Below are 7,500 nucleotides of genomic sequence, written 5' to 3' on the forward strand. Positions count from 1 at the left end.
GGACCCATAATAAACCGCTTCAGAGGTACAGAAACAAGAGGTTTATACACACAAACACACACACGCGCGCACACACACACACACACACACACACACACACACACACACACACACATATCATATTTACATGGAAAGGCAGCTAGCGAGGATGAATTCAAAATTTTGGTGATATGTATTTCTCCCATATATTGCCTTACTAATTCAACAGAATTAGTAAAACTGAACTATGTCGATGATTGAATTATTAATGACAATTGTTAATATCATACACCAAAAATATAAGGGACGATATTACAACTATTGATCATTGGAATTCGTTCTAACGACACAGGAAACCCGTTTTGGTTCAAGATTCTTTATCTCATCTACTAAAAGTCTAAAAAAATTAACATTACCATACTTTAAACTTTTTTCGTCACAAATTATTTTGATTATATAGATCACTCTCGTAATACGACTGAACATCTACCGAGCAGCAGCCAAAAGTGTTTACAAAGATCTCGTATTTTCAATACAATGTATTATTTATCTACCTGTTTACTATATGTTCACTTTTGTTATATTTTTTACGAAATCTGTACTGAGAAGAGCTCTTTGATTATCGATGATGTTTAGGAGTCCGTTTTCTGGCCAGACTAAGATGTAGCTCCATGAGCATAATTGTATCCTCCTATGACCGCATTGTAAGGATCTTAATCCTGATCATAACAAGTAAAAGGGAAAAAATGACCATGAAATTACTTGGATAAGGTCATTGATCAATTATTCACCCAAACCTCACTCCTGATAAGCAATAATTTTGATAGATTTTGTTCACAGAGTAAGCAAGATTTTCAGAAACTGCAGACGTAGCTATGTCAGGCGGTAAAAAGGCGATATATTTCTAAAAAGTAATAAGCACACGCACAGTCGCAAACACCTTTATCACTCTTAACAATCAAACCTCGCTTCGCTTTCAGTATTCTACTACTTAATCCCTTAAACTATTCTCAAACGGTGAGAGGTTTAATGTTTAAAGTAGTCACCCCTAATCTCATGATCATGGAAACGATGTCCCTCTTCGAGCCCCACACAATGTCAGATTTTTACTTTTAAGTCAGAAGTCGACGTAATGCCTGGAATCTCTCCATTGTCTATCGACTAAAAACTGGGCTTTGTACTTCTTAGTGAGTTACAGCTGCTAACCGGAAGCCCATCCTGTAAATGCGAAGTCGACGTCTGTCATACATATCCTTTAAGTTTACAATGAGTTATTCGACGTTCCTTCTTGCGGTGGACATACACATTTTTTTGACTGCCTGTTAACAATATCATACCCGTAAATAATCAAAATGGATGCTTCAATTACCCGGTCTAAATAATCTTAACTCGATCAGTTCTACCATCAACACAAGAGGTGACTTGTTTAGAGGATTAGCTACCTCCTCTGAGGGACTGACTGTCTGAAGATAATCAGTTTACTGCCAAAAGTCCTCAGCAAATCCTAATTACTATACAAATTCTCAGTATGACCTGGCAGAATTTCGGAAAAGGAACACCCATTTCTAAGAGAAACAAGAAAATCGACACTTCATCAATGCATCTTGCTTTATCGAATTCACAGCTCTCCTTATCTAGAGTCTTGTAGACCTTAATAGACCCCTGGAAAAAGCTCTAATTTATCCTTTCTGTTTATATTACTATTACTTAGGCGGGGATTCAAGTGACGTTATTAAGTACTAAGATCTATCAGTGGCTAACACACGTCTGATTTGTCATTTTTCTTTGTTTTTTCTCTTACATCATGTGTCTTCTCTTACATCATGTTTTGAGCAAACTCTAAACTATATCGACGTCCATCCGTATTCCCCTGTCACAGAGTACAGTTTATTCCTCGTCACTTTTTGTAGTGAACTGCCCAGGGATATTTATTTTCGGTGGAAATGCACACACCAAAACCTGCCACATATGTTCAAACAGTGTTATTAGACGTTGCGGAAGAGGTGACTCAAACATGCACGCGAACATGTCCGTCCACGCCAATGTTTCGGCCGATGTTCTGAGCAGTGTTTGGCGGCGAATGTACCTGAGTCATTGAATCTGAAAATTTGTAAAATGGATTTAAAAGTGAAGAAAGGCTCTTGTATGCATAATAAACCATATGTGTCGATGTATAGGCGATCATCAAGCGTGGGTTCAGTATTTTCGAGAAAAAAATCAGGAAGCTTTTCTCAGTGATATGTATTTTGTTCCATTAATTGTTCTATTAAAAAACAAGATCAATAAAACTAAACTATATAGATGATTAAATTATTCTTTTCGGTCGACTGGTGTTAGATTCTATTATAATAATCATATTTGAGCAGGTAAAGAAGAGCTTGAATTCATTACATCTCATTTATGATTATTGCCAATGCGATGAAAATATGTGGAACGATCTATCACAGAATAAAAAAAAAAGAAAGATAATAGGAATTTTAACAACACTGAGAAATAGCTTGGTTCAAGATCAAATATCTTATCCACCTCTCGTACTGCAGATCCCAAACTTTAAACGTTGTCGTCTATATCGCACTCCAAACTTTTCCATCACCGGCCGCAGCCTCTGCTCCGCAAATCTGGCTTATCCTTATACTTTTTCATCACAAACTAGTGTTATTAGATGTATTGCTTTCGAAATGCAACTGGGCATAAATTAAACAGTAGATTGTATATACTATTTTTCTCGAATCTTGTTTACAATACATTGTCTATTTACATGTTTACTCTATGTAAACTTATTTTATGTTTCATCGAAATCCGAAATATTTAGAAGACCTCACATTATGGATAATAATCAATAGGCCGTCTTCAGGTGGTGAGTCACCTGTAGGTTGTACCTCATCCAGGTGTGGCTCATTAAGAACAATTAGCACCTTATATGGCCACACTGCAAAGAACTTAATCCTAATTACCACAAGTAAAAGGGGAAAAAGTGACCATGAAATTAATGATATGACGTCAATTTTAATTATTTACCCATACTACACTCCTATTGAGCAATGATTTGAAAGGCTTTGTTTACAAATTAGGAGAGATTGTCGGGAATTGCAGACCAAATTGTGCTAAACATTCACACGTTCCTAAAAGAAGGTGAATATTGCAATTCCGCTTTATTAAGAAACTTTATAAATAATTGAACATGAACAACTTTCTGTTCACAAACTTAGTGAGAAAGAGTAATAATATCGAGACCTGTTCTATTCGATTTTATGAAGACAGTAACAAAAAATATACTTTTAAAGGGAGATGAATAGACACAACCGATAATACCTTTAGTCTCTCTTAATAACCTAACCTCACCTGACCTCACCTAAGCAATCTGCTATTTATTCCCCTATGCCATTCTTAAACGGTGGGAGGTTAGTGTTCAAAGTAAATTCACCCTTAGGACATGACCATAGAGGCGAAATTCCTCTCTTCGAGCTGCGATAATGGTGGGGTTCATCACAGCAGGAGTCCTGGATCTGAATTAAACATCTTCCAGATAAAGGCAGGGGGCTTAATACTATGCAGTCTTAAATACCTTATTTTGCTTTATTTTCCTGACCTTTTTTGACCTCCTGAGTTAATTTAGGTTATTTAATCCCAACTGTTCAACGCTATTATTTGTGGGTTGTTTAGTTTGATATTACTCTACGAAGCAGGAGGTTAGCTTTCCTATCTAAAAGAGATTCTATGACCTAGAGACAGAGACTGAAATCCTTATTATCAACTGCAAGCATGGAAGTAGTTGCAATTTAATTTCGCACCCTATCACGATTACGTTTCCGAATAACGAACAGAGAAATGTTAAGCAAACCCGCCCTGCCATTGTTAGCATTTATATTTTCTTAAATCATGGGTAGAGTCTGCAGGCATTACCAAAATGCGATAAAAATATAATGGGAATTATCTCGCACTTTTCTCTCTATTGTGAAACATTACATGTTCAAATTCCAATATAAGATGACTTAAATTGTGAGTTGATTATTTAACTAATGGTTGTTTATATGGTTTATGGTTGTTTATGTTTCGACCCCAAATCGAGCTAGATAACTGCATTAAGATTTCCAATAATTTAGATAGATAACTCATTTTGACGCGGTCCCTGTTACCTGCCTACTCCAATATTTATTTTACCTATTTAATTCTATATTCATTTCATTTGGATTTTCTGGAGGGATCCGGAAGTCCCTGCTGAAATTTAATATCTGTTAAATCCGATTTTGCGATCTAATTCCACTTTCATACCCCTTCATCTCTGTCCAGATGACCTTACATTTAATGTCTAATAACACATTTTCACAATACACTTTACTATACCTGTCTTTACCTTGACTCCAAAAGAGCAAAAATCATCACAAGCATCTGTATTCGAGATGGGATCCCTCCGGTGTTTTGTCCACAGTAGGTCATAAGGATAAGCCAGATTTACGGAGCAAATGTTTCGCCGGGTTTATATGCGTTACTGTAAGCCTCTCGTAAACTAATTATCATATCAGTTGAGATTCTCAGTCGCCAAATCTAAAGCTTAGTAGGTTCTTCACTTTTCCACGATTAACGTATTTTCTTAATTCATACATGTGGCAAGGTAGAATAGAGGGTCCCAGAAGGCGATAATTGCTAATTACGAACACCTGGTATTGACCATTAGATTAGATACTGGCTCCAGGTGACTCTTTACCTACTGATGGTCTAGTCTAACTGATCATAAACGACCTTTTTGCCTCCTTGTTCATGTCAGATCGGCGATTTTAGATTAAAAATATACATCATGGCAAAATGCGTAAAGAATTGACAATAGAAGATAATGCTATTTAAACGTACAATTCTTGACAAAAGAAGGCAGACCAGTTCAACAGATGTGAGAATTCTACAGGTGAGTCAGAGGAAACAGATATTACATAGGCTGTCACTTAGATTCATTCAATGACAAGATAAAGTAAATAAAAGGAGGAGGGTGGGTTACAATATATGATAGAAGAATTGTAACTTTCAAAGAAAACAAAATAGAAGAAAATATACGAAAAATATTAGACATAGAGAAGTTCATTATTAACAATAGGTGAGATCATGGCTCACCTTTGATCATTAGTCTACGAAGCAGTAGGTTATTTTTTTCGATATAAAATTGATTTACTGGGATCCTTATTAACAACTGTAAGTATTACCAAGCATTTAAAGTAGATAACGCTTTCTGTCTCTTTTTATAAATCCCAGCTGATATTTAATACCTTTTAATCCGATTTTGCGACCCCATATAATATAATTATACCACCTTGATCTTTCTCAAGATAACATTTTGGGTCCCATTTACTGTATGATAATACATTTAATACATATGCCTTTCTTTAATTCTCCCAAACTTTCAAGATTATCTCGTACATCAACGTACTTAAAACTGTTCCATTTTAACAGTACTCTCTTGATTTATTTACAACGCCTCATCTATTGACCTGTTTACTATAGATTATTTTTTTTACGAAATCAGGTATTTTCAAGAATCATTATCAATAACGACCATGTAGAAAAGTCACCTGTAGGTTGTGCCATATCCAGGTGTGGTCCATTAAGCACAATTGTCACCTAATTTGACCTAATTAAAGGACCTAATCATGATTATCACGGGTAAAGAGGGAAAAATACCGTGAAATTACTAAGGTCAGGTCATTTTTTAAATAATTTAAGCCATACATCACTCCTGATCAGCCACGATTTTGATAGAAATCACAGGCCGAGCCGTGCACAAAACTTTCACGTTTCTTAAGGAAGGAGAATATTGTAATGCGGCTTAATTTTAAAACTTTTTATATGTGATCATGATCCTCTGTACACAGCACATCAATTCTGTTCACACTGCTTTATGTCTTGCGGTAACAGTTATTTATATATACATGCATACATACATACATACATATATATATATATATATATATATATATATATATATATATATATATATATATATATGGGATAAGCACAGACGCAGTCGCTGATAATTTTTTCTCTTTTAATAACCTAATCTGACCTGACCTGACCTTCAGCATTCTGCTACTTCTCCCCCTATGCCATTCTCAAACAATGGGACGTTGAGTGTTCAAAGTACAGTTACCCTTGGGACATGACCACAGAAGCAAAATTCCTCTCTTCTTCACAATAGGTGTCCTGAACAAAAGTAATTAATAATCAAGGTACAGATTAGGCGCACAATACAATATAGTCCCCAATACCTTAATTTGCTCCAATTATCATTTAAGCTTATTAAAATCCAGCTGTTTAGTTTTCGTTGTTTAGTTTTGATAATTACTGTACGTAATAGCAGGTTAAGAATCTGAAATCGATTCAGAGACTGAATACCTTATAAGCAAAAGCTGAACTTAGGTCAGCATGATAGAATCGCTCAGGTACCTTAACTAGAAGCTATTTATACCTCCTTTAGACACAAATTACTAATTAGGCCCCTCATCATGATTGCATTTCCTAATCTAAATAATAGAAACGTGAAGAAACTTCTTCCTGTCATTGTTAGCATTTTCATTTTCCAAAATTATGGGTAGACTCTGAAGGTTTTACTAATCTGTGATAAAAAGATAATAGGATTTTAATTGGGAAAGGTGAACAGTCGATTCACGTAATGATCCGACCTTATTAAATTCATGGTTTAATAATTATTGCTAAGCATGACATGTTCATATTCCAATATTTAATACCTTATATTTGAAATTGATTATTTAACTAATTTCCGGAAGATAGGATTTCATAATACCATCCCACATCGAACTTCATACCTGAGGAAAAATATCCTAATAGTTTAGACGAATGATCCTTTTAATTCAGTTCAGTTCAGAGAGATTTGCGAAGACGTCCCTGTTAATTCTACGTGGCTCCTATAACCTGTCTACTATCTTATTTGTTTCAGTTTTCGTAAATCCCTTCGGATTTTTAATATCTAATAAAAACGATTTTGCGACCTAGCACCACCTTTATACCCCTTTATCTTTCTCCAGATGACCTTGTGGGTCCCGTTTAATGCCTCATAATACTTTTTTAAACACCTTACTTTAATTATCACGACCTTGCCCTCAAGCTAGTCCTTCTTTGTCCTGTTTGAATCTCGACATCTGAATTTATACTTTGAGAAAGATTTTAAAAATCATGTCAACTTACTCTAATATCTAGTGATTACAACATGAGTATATGAGCGAAAATCATCACCAGGAACAATATATGAGGTGATTCTACAGTAGGTCCTCGCATACCAATTATCATCTCAGTTGCATGCCCTTGCACCTTATTGCTTATCCAGGGTCTGAAATGTCATTTTTCTCTATATCGTTCTAAACGATATAAAACAATGGGCATTATTTTTATTTCGCTCAAACGCATTTGCCCAATAATACATAATGATTAAAAAAATCGAGATGTTATGAAGATCATACAGTATCCATCAATTTCGGTCTGCTGACTGTGATAGCGATAGCGATCAGAGATAAACATTAA

The sequence above is a fragment of the Penaeus japonicus genome, unplaced genomic scaffold (assembly GCF_977035675.1).
Source record: "Penaeus japonicus unplaced genomic scaffold, GWHDUDI00000001_assembly GWHDUDI00000030, whole genome shotgun sequence".
In the NCBI taxonomy this organism is placed as follows: domain Eukaryota; kingdom Metazoa; phylum Arthropoda; class Malacostraca; order Decapoda; family Penaeidae; genus Penaeus; species Penaeus japonicus.